This window comes from Pseudopodoces humilis, chromosome 4, assembly GCF_049639895.1.
Source record: "Pseudopodoces humilis isolate 2021_Gansu_Grassland_sample_001 chromosome 4, ASM4963989v1, whole genome shotgun sequence".
Taxonomy (NCBI): Eukaryota; Metazoa; Chordata; class Aves; order Passeriformes; family Paridae; genus Pseudopodoces; species Pseudopodoces humilis.
This window is the reverse complement of record NC_142203.1, coordinates 60,817,572-60,837,881: the sequence shown is the minus strand read 5'-3', so window position 1 is coordinate 60,837,881 and position 20,310 is coordinate 60,817,572. Positions and strand designations below refer to the sequence as shown.

Below are 20,310 nucleotides of genomic sequence, written 5' to 3'. Positions count from 1 at the left end.
CACATCCAGCCTTAAAAGCTGAAGGATTCCAGAACCTGACTTTCCATCTGGCTTGTTTGGAAAAGTTCTGGCCTTTTCTGTGCCAAAAATACAGGAGTTTTATGATCTTGAAAGTTGTACATGTTGAATTGATTTCAGCTATGAAATATGAGGCAGAAATTTATAATCAATGTTTGTACATCATATTTAACTGCTCATGACCAGCATTGTTGTATTAATATCATTTTTAAGAGTCCTCATTTGTATGCTTATTATTTCATAAATATACTAGAAAGGTTTTCTGAAGCTGTATGCTGTCATGAACCAAAAAGGAAAATTCTCCCAGAAATAATCAAAATTGCTGCAAAGGCAAATCTATGTGGAGAGAGTATTCTGAAAACATGGAAGTACTACACCTATTCCGTTCAACTCCCCCACAGACTCTTACTAAAAGCTTTCCTGTGGTTTAGCTAAATCCACTTTCAAAGTGGACTAAAAAAGACACTCTTAACATCCTCTCAGAAAGCTACTGTAGAAGAGCTATTCCTTGACAGATATTTTGGGCTAGTTCTTCATGTAGACAAGCCTTATGTGATACCTTTCTTGGCATAGTTCCTAATGTTACATCATCCACCACAATGCTTCAGTCTTTTGTAAACAATTCTGTGGGCAGACACAGGTATGCCTTATCCCAAGACCTCTAAGCTCATGTATTTCTCATCCATAGAAGGCTTTATGCATATAAACAGCTTTTCATCAAGAATTTGTACAGCAAATGTGAACTCTGAGCATTCCTTTGTCATACCCTGAAGATTGTGATTAATATTCTTCCTGTGTACAAGGAAATTTTCCATTCAAATTAAAAAGGAAGTTCCCTAGCTGTATTATTTTTAAACAACAAACACTGAAACTTGCTGTTTCAATCTAGGAAATTATGCATTTAGAACTCTAGAAACACAATCTTTAGGACACAACTTGAAATTGTTCTTTTCCCTCATCTTTAAAATAGAAAGTTACCTATTCTGATATAGTAGTTCCACTGCTAATCCAAAATGTAACATGGTGCATTAAACCTGTTCTGTGATGATAGAAAACATGTGCAACTGTGCAGATACATCCATCAAGAGAAAGGCTTCCAGTAACTCTATGACAGAAACCAGCAAACTCTAGAATCCAAAGGGAAAACAAAAGAAATAAAATGTAATTTCACACTTTGTCAAATGAGAAACTACAAAATAGGTAAGTAAGATGTCTCTCTCTTTTAAAAAGCAGCCAACTTTGCCAGCCAGCTCACTCCAGCCAAAGTAACAGAACATATCATTAGGTAGCCTTCATTTGCCATATTATAACCCTCTCTTGTCCTTATCTACCAGCATTATCAACATTGCATTAAAAGATGATTTTATTTCACTTGAAAGTTTGAAACTTTTAATGTGGAATTGCAATAATTACTTGTGTTTCATGTATATATCATCAAATGCATTGCAACATACATTAAAGATGCAACACAATCATTGTTTTCTTATCTTCATTAACAATTACATGAGACATTGGCAAATCGCTGTTGTTACGGGACATGCTAAACTGAGTTTGAGCACACAAAAAGCAGGTATTCTCTCTATTCCGTCTCAGAGGATTGTAAGGCCAAAAAATGTAAAACCATTTATTAAAAAAATGTCCTCAACATGATAACACAAAGGGCACTGCAGAAAACAAAACTCTTCTGGACATCATCACAAGGCTCATGACCTGGTTAGAGAAGATACTCAAAGGCATGACGTGGGAAGCCTTGAAAAAAGATACATGCAGTCATACACCATGACAAAGTGATTATTTTTTTGGACTCTACAGTCTGCATGATTTCCATCTGCTGTTTATTCGTTCTCTTCACCCTCATCCACTCATTTACATTTTGTTAGAAATAGACACATTTTACGTCTAGCTGTTTTACAGTCCAGCTTTGTTCTCTTGCTTCCCTCTCTCCCACCCAAACTCTTACGGCTTCTAGATTTTTCTAACAGCTTTTTTTCTACACTGGTCAACCTGGTTGCTAAAGTACAGAAGACTACCACAGCAGTTCTAACTCAGACCTAATCATTGAGGCTTTCTCTTCTTGCATCCAGCCTCCCAGACACATCATTCCACTGAACCTTTTCATCCGGCCTATAGGATTTTGATGTTTTTGTAGGTGACAGAAACATACATGGTGCAAGAATGCAAATCCTAACTAGCCAACTAGCATGTCCCCTGTGAAAGAAAACACTCATCTTAGTCAGCAGTGGCACTGCCTGGCTTATTCTTCCTCTACTCCAAAAAAATCTTTCCAAGAGTCCATTGCTATTTCTGGGTCCAAAGCTGGCTTGAACATTACTCCTTTGCAATCCATATCTACAGATTGCGCTTCAAACCAGTTGCCAGAATACTGTTTCTGTTTCACTATTTAAAGCAAGATTAGAGCTCTTTCTCTAAAAGTAAAGTCTTAGCAGTGAAGTCCCTTCACATGTTAACAAGGCAACTCCACACCAATTACCATCCTCTACTCCTGAAACATCAATGTTATAAAAGCCAGAAGCACATAAAAAGGGGGGGGGGGGGGGGGGGGGGGGGGGGGGGCGGCACGGAGATAGACCTACTTAAACAGACTGAATTTTGTCCTTTCAATTGCCATTAAAATACAAAAATAATTACATTCATCACTAGGGCCCTACTTTCTGTAAAGATGTTTCCTTGATTCCAGGCAGCCTCTGGAGAATGAGCTATGTGCTACATCACCTCTATGTGTAGGTTAGACCTAATAAAGAAAGCATAACCCATGCAATTTGCATGATACTCTGTGACAAAAGTGGAGATCTGCTTTTGTATCTTCCAATTACAAAGAGAAAAACTCTCACTTTTAGTTTAACTTTTTTGCACTGGAATTCATCATTATCATAATTACAGTTAATTACAGTGGGAACAATGCATGGGGCAAAACAGACTGAGAACTTCCCCATTTTGGGGTTTTACTCCTGGTTAGGGGCCAGTGTGTTTAGGCACCTTCAGAAGGCTGCTGGTGAGGATTCACAGAAAGTAGCCTTGGATAGGTCAGAATTCTTACCGTGGTAAAGAGTGATTAGGAAAACACAGATTCTTAACATCAGTCAGCAGACATGATACCTGATCTCATGCTTTTCTGATTACCTGCCCCAGGACACCTTTGTCTGGGCCAAAGGGTATTTTAGAGGGAGGAAAGCAGCTGCAGCCGTAGCCACCACTATTTTATCTGCGTCCTGTCTGGAGTTTAAATTGTGTGTGTCATACTGACGCAAGACAGTAAGATGGTTCAAGTGTTGCGCTAATAATGCTTAGTGATTTTGGCAGGAATCCAGGAACACCCTGTACAAAGGAAAAGCTAGACAGACTATGACAATTTTCAACAGTTTATAACTTGCTCAACTCTCCAAAACTTTTCAAGGAGCTAGCAAAAGACTCCCCCCACTTCCTACCTTTCTTTTTCAGAAAAAAATAAGTAGCTGCAACTGAAAAAAAATAGATCCATTCAAACCAGGAAGCATATATTGAAAGAAGTACAAATAGCACAACAAATCTGCCCTTCCCCTGAAAAATTCAGACAATATCTGCATGATAAAACAGTAGCAATAGTTCCTCATAATAGTCAGTTATCAGCCTGAAAAACCCTTATAAGCCTTCATCTTGTAATATCCCAGTTCTACCATTCTGAAAAGACATTTCAAAAAATGCCAAAGTTGTTTTAAACGTGAGGACCTCCTAACCTGAACTTGTTCTACTGGTAATAAATCTACCAATCAAGATTACTACTTAGAGTAACTAATTGTATAGAGATCCTCATAACTCTGAAACATCATGTACAGTACTGGGCATAAACAGTGTTCACCTGAATCTTCAGGACACTATCACTACCTCACTTTATATACAGAGCCCTTAACCACAAACTTTCCTGACATGCCATATTTTTGCAAGGCATATTTGCAAAATTCAGAGGGAGATAAAAAATCCATTTAGTTACAGAAGCAATCAGTTTAATGACAGGAAATACATTACTGCATGATAGTCTGGAACAACTACCCAAGACATTGGAAAGCTATGATTTTTAAGAAATGTTTTCTCTATATAAGCCTTGAACTGACCTAGTTAGAACCTTAAACAGAACCGGAATTATTCTGTAAACTTTTAAAGGTCTCGCCTGCAAGAATACATTTGCACAACTATCATCCCGGAGCTGTGTCTAGTCCAAACTTTAAAAAATTGACAAACACCATAAGTATTCCCAGAAAAGAAATTTGTTTAGAAGTTTCAGATTCAGGTAGTTTAATGCCTGGTGAGTGAGCTTGAGCAGTTTCATTACTCAGTTCTCAGGAGGAAACTGACAAAGACAAAAGTTGATCTATACTGTGCAGAAATGGGTTTTGAGAAAGGAAGCATTAAGGTTATTCAAGCATCGACTGGACTGATTGCCAAGAGGGTCCAATAGATTAACCTATTGGACTTTGACAACTCTCTAAATTCAAAATGTAAAATGCAAGGACAGCCACTGCATATGGCACAAAGCAAAAATGCAGGACTTAAGATTAATAACAAATACCTCAAAATCTGTGTCAAGCATTTAGTTTCAGATAAGAAAAAAAATTCCTCTTATGTTCTAATTTGGCAGTGCATAAAGCACAGGTAATACTCTTACCACCTGGCATACATAAGTCAATTCTTAAAATGGGCTCTGTTACATACAGCAGTAAGTTTAGGAGGAAAAGAAAAATCTAACATGATCATGACTCTTTGCCCTTAAGTAAAAAGAAAACAAAACCCAAAACTAGTATGCAGTAGAAGCCTTAAGCATTTTCAAATCTTCACCCTATTCATAAACAAATAATCTATGTTGATGAACCTATAGTTTCAAAGTTCTTCTGCAAAAGATAAATCGACATAATATGAACAGTGAATAAAGACCATGAATTTTTAGTCACCTAGGCAGGCTAGGTTTTAAGTAGTGTTCTTATAACTAATTTATTTCCCAACATCTTGTATTGTACATCAACTCTTTGTATTCAGTTAAAATCAGAAAATTTTATTTTAAAAAAATGCTTATGAAACATATCGTGCCTTGAAAATGAAACTCCAGCACAATAGATCTGTCTTCACTCTCTGAATTATTCACAGACAATATCCTGTTCATCTCAATACAATTTTATTCTTACAAAAAGCAAACAATACAACTGGTTTGGGGGTTGGGGGGAGAGCTGCATCCCATCTTGTCCTAACCAGTCCAAAGCAATTCTACATGGGGAGATTCCTCTGGATATTATTTAGACTTCCTTAATGAAATTCAGGTGTAATCCCTAAGGCTCTATAGCAAAGAGTATCTTTAACTCAACTACAGAATACAGTATTTGCCAAAAAGAGATTAATTATGTTTAGATGTGTCTACTATGAATACCAACAAGCCTAGAGTCTCTTTAAAATGCATTTCAAAATTCATTGAACTGAAAATTCAGTAGTGAACAAAATACAAGCAATTTATAAAATACACTGGGAAATCCAGTCTATAAAGTCTATAAAGACTTTTTCGTTAGTTTTAATTCTAATAAAGTCAGTCACAATATGAACTCCCTCTCCAGCCCATAGAAAATACTTACGGGGAGCAAAAACATTCAATTCTACTCCCAGATTGCCACAATGCAGTCTCTGGTGTAATCCAATGAGGTTTTCCACCAGGACACTCTGGGGCCCAAAAAACTCATGCCCTTTAATTTGTTTCTTCTCATGTTTTTCCTAAGGAGAAAGCTTTATCCACCAATACTATTTTGGTAAAGTTTTATGTTTCTTCAATAGTTTTCATGCAACCTAGATTAGGAGTAGAGTCAAGCCCTGCATCCCTTATGAGCAAACCTCTTTTCCAGAAGCCTTCAGATTTTATTTTTTTTTATTATTATTCTATTAATACTTTCAGCTGTCAATCCATTCTCTCGCAACCTGGGACAATAATGTACTCAGAGCATTCCAGTAGTCCGCAGGGCCTGAGACTGCTTTTTGTTGCCAGACAGAGCACATGAATAAGAAAAGTAAAAATATTGACCAAAGGAAAATAGACAGCTATTTCTAAATATAAAACTGTGAATGGACATCATAGTAAACCACAGACCTTCCCTTCTTTTGAATCAGGAAGGGAGATGATGTTAGATTGTGCTGCATATTTCAGGCAAATATCCTCAAAACCAGTTGATATCTCAAATTCAGATTTCCAAAATCCTGAAAATAGGCAGATAATGAACAAAACAGTCATTTTACAAAAAGAAAGCTAACAACCCACTGACATAAAGGGCAAATGAAGGATTTATAGAGTCAATCCATATATGTGCTTTTGCATGGAAACTTAGTGCCAAGAAAAAAATAAATTTACATAATCTAGAAATACCAGATATTTCAGAACTTTTCTTAGGTCACTAAATCAACTTTCTGTTTATGTACACAGGCACTGCATAACCTAATGCAAGTGTCTAAACCCCAAAAGCAGTTATACACCAATTGTAGTCCCATGCTGTACCCCTACCTGTGTCCAGATTTTAAACAGTTTAAAATCACAGGGGAAGAAAAAAACACAGAAGCATCAACACTGACAGTTCTTGATTATCTAAGCATAAACCATTAATTATTAAACCCTTTATTTACTGACAAAATGAAACAATATCTTCGCATCTTTCATCACCTTAGTGTGTTTATTTTTCTTCTCTAAACACTTCAGGCTTGATCCTCTTACCTGATTGTATGAATGCATGCTCATGAATGGTATAGTTGTGGGGAGGGATCTCTTAAACTAATAGAGCAGAAAAAGCCTCAAAGGAATAGTGCAGTACAAATACTTGTCTAGACATAGGAAAGTTAATTTAACATTGAAATGTGATTTAAACAAGCTTTGGACACAAATGCCTCGAAAAGCTAAGCAGCAAGTTTTATGTTGCAACTACATTTATAATTATACTACAAGTCCATATTTTGAGTATTTTTCTATTACAAAGGCTACCAAGACAGGTAAGTCTGACTGAAGAGGTAATTGATGTACTTTAAAATTTTCAGTATTGTTAAATTGACAAAAGCTCTTATATTCCTGACCCATCTAATTTTTCAGTTTTAACAACTGATCTCTCACCATAACACTTTCCTTCCTACAGACCTTTGTGACAACTCACAGTGATCTGTGCTAATAATGATTTTTGTGCATAATGGAACAGCAGATCACTGAGAATTGAATTTGATTTTAAAAACAAGAGTAATAAAGTCATTCAGGTTCCTTCATAGCAGGAGAATGTATTCCCGCATCCGGTAGCACAGAACCACAGAAAAGCAAATAGATAAGAAGTCAGCAGGAAAACATGAAAAAAGCAGTAGCAACTATTACCTACACAACTCTCTTGCCTCTCTTTATATATGAATAAGCAAACTGTGTTAAGAGAAGTGTTTTTCCCAGTTCACATATAAATTTTATGGCTTGTCAGGTTCTAGGAGGAGAAGCTTAATACAGATCAAACAGAAAGATCCTACTCACTGAAAAAGGAACCATTCCAAACTGGGAAGAGAACTGCAAGGGTGATCAGAAAGGAAAGACTGCTCTGCTTAAGCACCATAACTACAGAGAGATGTACTCGTGATGACCAAGAAAATGACCCAGTGAGGAAAAAGACTCCATTTCTGTTCTTCTCAAACTTAAGGTCCAGGAATAGCTAACCTAATTTATGTACAAGTCTGAATGTCAAATTCTTCAGGCTGACATAATAAAAAAAAGTATTCATACATTTTTCTAATTGACAAACCCTTTTAGAACTCATAAACTGGTAATTAATCAGATTGTCAAAAAAATATTAGAACATGCCATTTTTATCTATTTTTATCTAAATTTTTATCTAAATCTAAATTTATCTAATCTAAATTTTTATCTATTTATGTGATTTTTATCACATTTAGATTTTTATCTACACACAGAGGATGGGTCTGTCACCCAATTATTTTATCAAATACACTTTAATTTTGCATTTATTCTTATTCTGACAGGTACAGTATGTCCCAGCTTGTTGTAAAAAAAACAAACAAACATAGTGGCTAAAAGGAATGGTGGCAACAGACACCACCTCACCTCACCAACCCAGTTGAAGCAGTACAGCCAGTAAAAGTAATTACACAATAATGTAATATGCTAAATCCAAAACCAACTAATTTTCACTGGATGGCCTTCAAAATTCTAAAAGTAACCTGCAAAAGAAGAAAGATTGCATACAGAGTCTTGTACAAAGACTAAAAGAGTAAAAATATTCCTCCATTATATTAATTATATTATACCATACCTCTTATTTATTTAAAATAATAATGTATTTTATTACTCTTTACACTGGAAGATGAGGAGGTTTTTTAGACTGCACCCTTTAACTAGTTAATTTTAATTAAAGTGCTTAATTTTTCATTTATTTGGGGTTTTTTGCTGAAGAAATCTACCCACTTTGCCAGGAATAAGCTTGGATTTTCAAAAGGTGTTTGTGATGCACTCTTGCACTGCAGTAAACACAGAGTATTTGATTAATTCCTGAAGCATGCCATAGTTTATAAAAACTGTGAAGAAATCAATAAGCAGACTTTTAAAAAGTGCAAGCAAGCCTGAAAATGAGAAGCGACCTACCCTCCCCTTCCCCAAATGGGGCATCTAGGGAATGTGGCATCCTCCTTGTGTTAGGGGGATTGTCACCTTGTCTTCTTTCCTACCTCCCTGGGAACTTCCTTATGGGCTGTGTCTGCAGACACATGTAGTGTGCAATAAAAGGCTAATGAAAAAACTCATACTCTGTTAGAGTTTCAAAGCATCTTCTTTTTGCCAAGGTCAGTAAGAGCAACACTCAAGACTTTAAAAGAGGCTATCCTGGTTTTTATATTTTTCAGCCAAAAGTCCAGTGTGTTTCATGGGAGCATAAAGGCAGGAAAGCAAACTGAAACAAACTACTTTTAAGGGGAATACTAGGGAGAAAAGAAGAGTTTAGTCCTTAAACAAGCATGTTAAAGGGATATCTTTTTTAAATTAATAAAAAAACAGAAACAAAAACAAACAACCAAACAACTAACCAACCAGCCAATCCATGTTCCTTTAGTTACATATGAATTTCGTATAGTCACATATCAAGGCTTTACATACAGCTCTGACCATCAGCGTCTGATGCTGTCCTCTCACTGCCCTGCCAAGGACACCAGTGGGACAGACTCTTATTCACTTAGTTGCCTATTCCAACATGTGCAGGACTTAGTTTTCTCTGAGATATTGACATCAGGATCTTTAGCAAAAACTATCCAAATAATTTTAGAAGTCCAGTTTCAAACTAACCACAGATAAAAGGGATGCACATTAACAACTGGACATGCTCCATGGCAACAGTAGCCTGTGCACAGACTGCCCAAACCTCTTCTTCATTCCTTTGTTTTTACCTGGATAACTACACCATTGTACTTCCTTTATCTGTATCCTGACTCTACATTTTGTATGACTCTCGTACAAACATCAGAGAGAAGACAAAATCCTACTCTCATCAAAGGAAGGCCAAAAGATCTAAGACCTGCTGTCTCTGCTTTACCACAATTCTTCCCCTTCTTGTCACCTTGACATTATTTTATGATAGACACAATTCTTGGCCATAAAGATTCTAGCTGTCCTCTAGTGTACCTTTCACAAAATAAAATGAAAAAAGGGGAGGTTGGGGGGCTGCATGTTCTTCCAATACTTTTTCCTGTAAGAATAACTGAAAATTATGGAGAGTAGTGGTAGTTCCTTCTAGAAACTGCAAGCATGATCCTAGAATACTGCTGCTGGGCATTTCTATGGAAGACCTGAAAACCTAAATGTCATCACAGTTATACTTCTTCAAAATTTAGAGTTTATCTGCATGTTCAGAAAGGCCTTGCTCCCACTGTACATGTGTCAGGCAGGGCACAGCTGTAAATTGTGGTGCTCCAAGCCAGACCCTTATACATTTGGTTCTGCAATATAAAAAAACTCACACCACTCCAGGACAACACAACAGGAAAGACCTGAAGTCCTCTAAACTAGTAATGAAAAATAGTGAAATAATAACTGTGATTCTTCAGTACTATTTAGGAACTTGTATTTCAATAACACCTAGAATTCTACCAAAGTGTGATCACTGTAGAACACATATTCAGGATTAAATATAGTCCCCATGCTAGTACCTTGAAATCTATGAGCTGCAGCATTCTATATAAGAACTCTCTGGGAAAATACCTTTATGGACTTTTAAACTGCAATGCTCCATTCTCAGAAGGACAGAGTCCTGAATATGAACTATTCTAGTTCAACTTGTCCTGGAATTTATTTAAATCAACATGTTCTTATTAAAAGGATTTTTGGGGTATTTTTTTCTACTGACAATTTTTTTAAAGCATGCAGTACTTTTCATTTTACATTTAATATTTTTTGAATGCACTTCAGTTTTTGTAATGCACAGTGAATGCACAGTTTTTGTAATGTATGCAAATACGTATTAAATATAGAAACTGAGAACTGCAACCTTATCTCAATGCCACAGAAGAAATAATTTCAGTCACTATATAGATGGTTCTGTTTCTGGATGCTAAGGACTGATCAAATTCCCAAATTCCCAGAACAACTGGTGAATGAATTTCATCATGATTTTAATAAGCTTCCACCCTCTCAATTAAGCCAAGTGAAAAGCACTTAAAAGTTGCCTTCAAAATGAGGAACGAGGAAGTAATGAGATTTTTGTAATGGGTTGTGTAAAAAAAGAATTCCGGATATGTAATTGCATACTGTTATATAGTATGAACTAGTATGAAAAGCAGTAACACTGGAACTGCTTATACTACTTATATGATAGCCTAAAACACTAAACACATTGGAAAAAAGATCAGTAACTAAGACTTTATTTTAGCAACTCTGTTTCTAAGAAGACAGCTAGTGGAACAAACTTAGGTGCATTTAGAAGAAGGTATCACTATTTGTGAGCACACAAGGGTATTAAAACAAGCATCCACACAATTTTTAGATGCATTTTTCTTGTTTCGGAAAGACACCAGACTACCCAGTCTACTTCATAGAGCTTGACATAACTTTAATATACCATAACATTATGTGCCTATTTATTTTGCTGTAAGAAAACCGGTCCACTATGTTCTCTTTGCTTTTCTTTTTGGAGCAGAACTGAATGCAGTTTGGTAATGCTTTTATATTATTTAGTAATATATAAGTTGATACTCAAATATTTATTAGTCTTTGCGTCAAGATAAAGCTTCAAGTCTGGATTTTTTAGCACTTAGTTAAATGTTAGATGATGACATTTATATTACAGACTAATTATGGAAAATACATAAAAGGAATTTGCTTGGACATATCACCAGCATCTTGAAAATGTGTTAAATGATTATGATGGACACTGCTTGACAGGGCTAATAAGGCTGATGGACATAAGTTATTTCATTGCATACTAATGCTGATGGCCTTAAAACGATAATTTCAAAAAGTATAAATAACATAAATTTTATTTATGTGTATGTAATACATACAGAAACATTTTTTCCAGCTGAGTCAATGAATATTTAAGAATTAATTTTCTACAACAGAAATTTACAACCTCATTAGACAAATTAGCTAAATAGAAATAGTAACTACACAGAAAATTGTAATTTTTAAGTGTATATAAGCAAATTAGTATTCTCAGACACCGGAAAACAAACTGTTATCCAGTGAAGTGTTTACTTCTTTACTAAATTGTGGTCAATCTGTAGATGAAAGTATTTTCACAGTTCATCAGACAGCATGAGATGCGAAAGTGAGAAAAAAAAAAGGATGGTCCAAATCTGACAGGGTAAGAAAGTTGTTCTCTGTTTTTCCTTCTTCCAGAGACCTGAGGTGTCAAAGAAAACACTAACATGATTGGAAGGTAGAAGTGTTTTTTTTTACGGCTTAAAAACAATAATCATATAACAGCAGATAGGAGTCACATGAGTTTGCTGCAAAATATCTTCTTATCTGCAGTGAAAGACCTTAACACTCGTAAAACTATCAGAATGATACAGCATGGACCTGCCATTAACAAAACAGAGAACGGCAAGCAGTGAAATCTTTACTACATGTCAAATTACTGTGAGACTTACAGTAAAAATATGGAACTCTGACTTGGATAAATTAAAGAAGTACAATGTCTGGGGCAGTGAGGGAAAGAACGGGACAGGTTTCATTCACACTGACTAAACACTTTTGGTTTATATGGAGTATCTGGATATTCTGCTTAAGAAAGAATTTGTGACAAAAAGGTGATGACCCAAGTTATATAATAGGAAACTGTTTGGGTTTTTGAGATTTTTTTTGTTTGTTTGGTTGGTTGGTTTGGGGTTTGTTTATTTACTTGTTTGTTTAAAAACCAATTACTGGCAACAACTGATGAGAGTGAATTAGAGGACAGGGATATCTCTTAATGTTTCCTGCAACTAATTTTCCCAGCACCTAAGGAAAGAATTTAAGCCTCCACACAAAAAATAGATCCAAGTGCCTTTTTCCTTAAATATTTTCAATGATGGAAACCTGAGTATACACTAAAACAACCAGCAAATACATTCCAAAACTAAAGTATGGGAATTAACTTGTAAATTCACATAAAAAAAATCCATTTATGTGATATTCTATGTACTCAGCACATCCCTTGCCATTAAGTTATATTCCCTCTCATAATTTTCAAAGACTGCAAAATGCATACCCTATGATTTCCCTCATTATAAAAGACGTAGTTTTATATGATATTACAATTACAACTAAAAAGTGCTTGGCAGAGATGTTGGTAGGTTATTTATCTATTTAGCTCTCTTTATCCATGAAATATTTTCTGCAGATATTCTTTTTGCTCTTGTTCTAGCATCAGTTCCCCATAACAGAATGAATTTGGTCAGTTCCCTTGAATTCAAATTCAAAGCAAACATTTGTTTGCCTTTTTAAAAAAGCCTGAGGAATTCAGAGCCCAAAATCTACTTCTTAAGAAAATATTATCATTGTTGTAACTAAGGTTTTCTGGCAACATAAAAAAATAAGGCCTTCAAGCTAATGGAATAAACTGTGGTAATTTAAGTATCTACTTCCCTATATTGCTCTTAATGAAAGCAGCAGAGGTGCTGCTGGTGTGATTTTACCATAGTTACAAGGGAACAGGGAGCTTCAGCCAGTGTGGCACTTCAGCCAGCACTTAAGAGAGTTCCTAAACAACCTTCCTTTAGGCAAGACTGTAAGTTGGTCATTACACCTCTTCTTTCCCCTACCCTAGCCTACTACTTGGCTCTTCAACCCAGTTTCACAGGAATAATGTTCAGTTCCCTTGCAGAACTACTGGGAGTAATTTTTCACTGTATTTTGGAAACACTGAAGAAAATGCAATAAAAGTGTGTCAAAACAGCTAGAGCAAAGTATCTTTAAGGACACGTATTTTGCTTAACCATCTTTAAGGACACAGATTTTGCTTAATCTTCCCAATACAAGATAACTTTATACAAAAAGATTCTTGAATTTGACCTGCTCTGGTTTTAAAGATTGTAATTCTTGTTCTTTGTACCATTTCTCCTCCAATGCATTCGGTATCATTTGAGAAAATAATCCCATAAAATGAGACATCTTTTATGTCGTCAATCCTAATTTCAATTACTACACAAATCAGAACAAACCCTCCCTTTCTTATTAGTCTTCAACAATTCATAAACAGTTGTTTCTTTCATAGCCTACAGGTACCTCACTGGGCTGTACATATTAAGCCCTGTTACTCATTCCTCACAAACCAGTCCCAGCATCCTCTTTAATGTGGGGTCAATTTGTATGCAAGAATGCAGGCAGTTGTTGCCCTGCTACTGAGATGTTTAAAAGCCTCTCTTTGGGAGATACAAGGTGATCTTGAATACTGTCACATACTTTATTCTTGGGTAGGTCAGATATGTTTCACTTCCCGAGTGAGATTTATTGGCAGCTACTACCAGGATTTCTTTCTATCTGCTGATGGCTTTAATTACACATGCCTCATGTTTATTCCTACCATTTTTTTAGGAGTTGTTATGGATACATTTCCCTGAGTTCATTAGCCATTTCCTCATTCATTAGTAGTAGCATATATATTTAAAAGAACCTGTTAATAAATTGCCTATCTCCAACTTACAAACTTGTATCTAAAATACCCCGAGTCTTTTGAAGAAACACACAATGACAGGCATGATGACTACATATTTTCCCAAGCTGTTACAGACAAGCCCTTTTCCAGCACTGGGTACTTCCAGGAATGTTCTTCAAAACTCACGACAGCCACAGTTGTGTATTAAAAGCAATACCTGTTTACCTATGCTAAAATACATATTTTTATCATGGCAAAGTGCTCTACCATCAGTCAGATGACAACCAACTTCATGAATGATTACTAAAACATTTAATCAGCATTTAACGCTTTAAAGTCTTTGCTACTTGGGAATTTTTGAAGCATTTTATCCTTGGGAGCTGATACTTTCTTTGAGAACGAACAGATACATAGAAGAAAAGCTGCAAATAGTACAAATGACTCTTACATATATACACTCTTCCTCACTCCTATATTCTCCATCAGCTGGTCATTTTCTTCCCTTGTCAGTTTACACTTCTTCCTCTCCTGGACCACTTTCAACTATGTGACAATGAAGAAATCAAATACCAAAATAGCAATGGCTACATATCCTCTGCATGACAGTGTAATTTCTTGTGCCTTCAGGCAGTGTCTAGCATTGAAATCAAAGCCTGTTTACTTCTAACGCATATATATCACACCAAAGACTTAACTCTTGCTTACATAAAACTTGCAGAAAGACCAATTTACTGATAACAGTTCTGTTTAGTTTTTAGAGTCCAAGCCAGCCACACAGCCAAGGCACTGACAGTAGCTGGACAGAACCCTGGTTCTCATGTAAAAGAACACAGGAGCTCAAGCCCTACTACTATTTGTATTTCCATACATAATAAACAAGAAAGCAATGTCTACACAGAGGTCTATAACCTCTTTTAGGTTTTGAAGATGTTTAGAATGGTGGCATTCAATTTATTTGAAATTAAAATATCTTTAAGAACAGTTTTTATACTTAAAGTCCAAAGTATTTAAAACAGATCTTTCACAGTTTAATTAAAATCTAATACTTGTATGATAGGGTCTTGGAAATAGATATGCTCATCTGAATTGGGATGCATGATTCTGACAATCGCATGAGAATCAAAGGGAGAAAACTTCAACTAAAATGAGCAAACAAAAATGCAGCAATAAAAACTGTGACCTCCCAAAGAGCAAAACAGTAAAATTATTAGCTTCACATATTTTACACACATCTGCAAGATATTAGCAGAGAGTTGAGAGGGCAACAACATTCACACTAAAGTTGTGCAGGTTAGAAGCACAGCACTCTATATGCGCTGCTGGCTACATAATTCAGCACACGAGAGCAGTTCCCCCTGTTGTCCATGAAAGTGTTTGCTGCATAACCAAATGAAATCTCTACTGACTACCTGTTCATTGTCACCCAGCATGGTATGGTACCACACAGTATTTATTTAGCCAAAATGGTTCACATACAACAAACTTTTCAGAAACATCTGTAACTGTAAATTAAACATGTCCATGAGTATCTTCCAGGGAACTGAGGCCAACTGGTACAAAACGACATGTGTCTAAATGGGGTGGTAAACTCCCTTAGTCTGCAAAACAGAGTGGCCTCACAGAAATGGTCTTTAGGGAATGGTCCTTGGAACACTGACTACCAAACAGTATCCAGAAATTAGCTCAGTGATTTTGGCATCAAGTTAATCAGGACATTTTTCTCTAAAACTTTTACTATGGACATAGCCAAGGAAATTCAAAATGTCCCCAGGTCCAGTCTGCAGCTACAGAGAAGAACCCATTTTCAGATGGTAAAAGGGAAATAGTTCAACATAATTTTAATTAAAAACAGGCAAAATTGGAGCCCAAAGCAGAGGAAACAGATACTGCAGAGAGAAGGCAGATGTTTTTATCTCTGAGGAAGGTGTCTGGTTAAAAATTTATATACACACAATGCAGACAGGCAAAGAAACAACCCTATCCTTGTGTTCATAAACTACACAGCTACCTGACTTACCATGGTTACTTTATATTCCCACATCAGAGGACATAGTTATGCTACTTTGAGGGACTTGTCCTGTCCTACCCTGTTTCCTCAGTCTGGCAATCAGATCTCAGGAACAAGATGGGGACAAATGATAACGGAATTGCCATCCAGGAACAATTAGAAAATAATCATGAGCTACACACTGCAAGTTCTAAAGATCTGATGAAGCCACAGGCTCAGTGAAGGATGCATCTCACCTCATTGTACAAAAGAAAAAACTCCCAGCTGCGGCTGAGTCACATAAAGAATGCATTTCACAAAACTGCATTTTTGTTGGGTACATTTCTCTGTCCTTCTATAAACAGTTCAGGTATGCAACTTGAGCCATGTTCTATGAAATTCCTTAAGGCTATGATATTTATATTACAATACATTTTATGACACAGCAGATTAAAGCAAGAGTTTCCACATATCTGCACTGTACAATATTCTCCACTATATTAGGAAACTCCACCACTGTCTTTTGGCAGATCTCCGTTTTGTCATTGGTTATATTCCACTTTACACAAAGTAGCTTAACTTATATAAACTTAGTTTTCTCTAGGAAATTTTGCATGCTTGGAAGCCAAAAGTCTCTGGCTTTTTTTTAACAACTAAAATTCTACAGTGAAGCCCTTTATCTGTAATAATTGATAAAAATTATACATGTACAAAAATAACTTTAATCAACAACACTTACCTACAATTATTCCACACAAGTGTTTTTCTAGCTAGCCACCTTAATGAGCACTGCCTCCTAGTATTAATCAAAATAGAAATATATATTCTTTACCTATTGCTGTAAAGACTAATTTTATATTGTTATGTTTAAAATAAACCCTCATCTTTGGTGTAAGACAAACAAAACAACTTCTGTGTATTCAAATGTTCTTGAAACAAGCACTAGTTTTATGGCATAATTCCAATGCCCAAACAAACAAGATATGCAAACATCTTTTATTATACATGAAAATTAAGACAATTTCCACAGCTAGCAATTGGTCCTTTAAGCCACAATCAGTACGTGTTGGGAATTTAGGCTCAAAGATAATTTTTACACTCCAAAGCAGCTTCATAAATTACATTGTGGCAATTCTCTAAACAGTTTTAAATATAAATGCTGTCTAAAAGTCAGTCCACTAAAATTGCTCTTAATTCCCTAACTCTTCCGGAGCAACTTTTGGTTTGACATCTGCAATGAACATAAAATCCTGGAAGAAGAATCCTGAAACTACAGGAGTATCTCACGTGGCCATCTCTAATTCAATGAAGTCAGCCTGAGTGAAAGAATGCAACAAGCTTGATAAGACAGGCACTATCAAAAAGCATTTAACTCAGAGCTATAAGCCTAATCTTTTGCTGTCCAGCATGCACTAGTTAAGCCCCTATAAAGAAGGCAGAACTAGATTCATAATAAATTTTGATTTCAACTTCCTAAGTCTCAGAGAGCAAACACTATCATCAGGAATTTCTAGGAAGGATGACCTACAATCTTCTGTTCATATAACACTCAGACTTCATTAGGTTGTACTCTGGGAAATACCTAAATCTTTTAAATATATCAAAGTCTATAAATATCTCCTATCAAAATGTCTATTTGGGATTTAGAGTTTCAGTTTTCACAGAATGGGTCAGGTTGGACAGGCCCACAGTAGTCTGGTCCAACCTCCCTGCTCAAGCAGGGTCATCCTGGAGCACAGGGTACAGGACTGCATCCAGATAGTTCTGGAATATCACCAGGGAAGGAGACTCCACAACCTCTCAGGACAATCTCTTCTGGTGCCTGGTCACCTGCACACTAAAGCATTTCTTCCCCACGTTGAGTTGGAACTTCCTGTGCATCACTCACTGCCCCTTGCCTCTCGTCCTGTTGCTCAGCCCCTGGAGCCGGGTCCCTCCTCCCTCCCTGCAGGCACTGACAGACACTGCTGAGGTGCCTTCTCAGTCGTCTCCTCTCCAGGCTGAACAGACACAGCTCCAGCCTTTTCCCATAAAAGAAACATTCCAGTCCTTTAATTGTCCTGAGCTGGACCCACTCCAGGACCTCTGTGTCTCTAATGTCCTGAGGAGTTCAGAACTGGACACAGCACTCCAGCTGAGGCCCCACGAGGGCTGATCTGGGGTTTGTTTTGGTTTTTTTTCTCATTTCAATCTTTATAATTATTGAAACCTAACACCTGAACTAGCAATTTTTTAACACCATGTAGCTCATTTGTAAAACTAGGTAAGTATATTACTATAGAATGAGCAAATTATACAGCATCAAAAATAACAACTATATGAAACTGTAGCTTAGAAAGTATTACTCTCTAGAAGATCAGGTTGATTAAACAGAAATATGATCAGTCTAGTGTGTGACATTTTTAGAATTAATGAAATTCTTAGAATTTTCAGAAATCTCCAATTTCAGGTAGGAAAAAAGGAAGTTAAGAGCTCTTTCAGTCACAGAAGATTAAGTTCTGTGTCCCAAAACTGCTATTTTAATATAAATATACTATTGTAAGATTTCATTTTTCTTTATATTAGAATAGCTAATTTCAGAATTTAAGCTCTATCTTAAGCATAATACAGGGGTCCCCTCAGGTTTTGATATAATTATTTTACATCATGTGCTGAAGTATGGCTATATTGAAACAGAGGTGGTGATACAATCACACAATTTTTAAAATACTACAACAGAAATTCCTGTATTAAGACCACATTATCAGTAAGTCTTCCTTTTGCTGGGTCACAGGACTCAATAATTAACATCAAGGCTCTGACACCCAGTAAAGCCTCAGCTTTCATCTAATTCAGATGACCTCTTCAAAGCATCATTATAAGATTTAATTGCACTAATTAACAGAGATCAGAGTCAATTAGCTATTTGCAGGCTGCACATCACATCACAAGGCACCTATGTTTGCAGTGATGCTGCATGACAGGAAACTAGATCAATTAATATAGCACAACATTTGTTTTCTTCCTCAAATGCGCATTTCCAGATTTTGGATGCCTCTGTGCAAATGTTGTCAAGGCTGTTAAACCCAGCAAAAGCTAAGTAGTGTTAAAGCTCCTTACAAATATGAATTACTGTGGTTTTTAGCTGTAACAAGAATTTCCAAAAAAGCAGCAGGGAAAACAGTAATAAAAAAACCCCAACCTATCAGTGCTCTTTTAACATTCCAATATGAAGGATCAAGCTTCCAGCACAGCTACATTTTGAACTTCAGAAGGCATTCTGGAGAAGTAAATAATAAAATAATGAACTTTTTCACGCTGCAGACACACTTCAATCTCTCTGTAAAATGCACCTTTGACCTGCAGCTGTGCTGGACAGCAATAGCACACACAGCATCAAGCCCTGCATTCAGACCATGGAAGTTTCCCCTCATAAATGGCTGCAGTGCTGAGGCAGCACAGACACTCATCTGCCACTCCTGAGCTTTGCAAAACATTTGCTTTTTGAATGCTGTATAACCTTCTGTTCTCTATTAATTACAGGCTCAGGGACCAGTAGTAGAAAAGTCTCTTCACAGTATGTATCAAGTAATGGCATCAATTAAAACAGTGGCTCCAACTTTCAGCTGAGCCAAGACATGCCTAAACAACCACGATCTTCATTTTGCTCCATTAGAATATGCACAGAAATATAACCCTGAATTTTTACAAGTATTTTGTACTAGTACCTTGCAATGACCATTACTTAGATATCCAAAGTCTGGCCTGAGCTTCTTTTGCCTTTTTTTTAACCATGTATAGCCAAGTCATGACTTGAGAACAAGGGACGGGTGCCTACAGTGGTGTGCTATGTGCCAGGACATCCCGAGCCCAGTGCCACAACAGCTGGCTGCATGACACCTGGTCTGCTCATAGTCTTCCTGCAGCTGGAAAACATTCTGTAGACATGCTTTTCATCTTTGGATGATTTTATACATTATTTCTTATTTGATCTTAAATATTATAAGATATCTTAACTTTTTTTGGAGGATTACTGAAAACTGGTTGTTGCAGGAAACTTCTGAGTGCTTTTTATGTTCTTAGTTTTACATCATATGGAAATTAAGCTGGCTCATATTCTGCATAATAAATGCCATATCAAGTTCTCTTGTAAGTGGGGCCCAGTGAAATTCTCATACATCAGGAAACCACTGAGATGCCACAAAG

General features: G+C 36.4%; 1 protein-coding gene across 6 annotated transcripts in view; it reads right to left on the bottom strand.

Moving 5' to 3' along the window:
* The window catches only part of ARL15 (ARF like GTPase 15), a 292,380-nt gene that overhangs the window by 127,253 nt on the left and 144,817 nt on the right, over window positions 1–20,310 (bottom strand). The window lies entirely within an intron of this gene.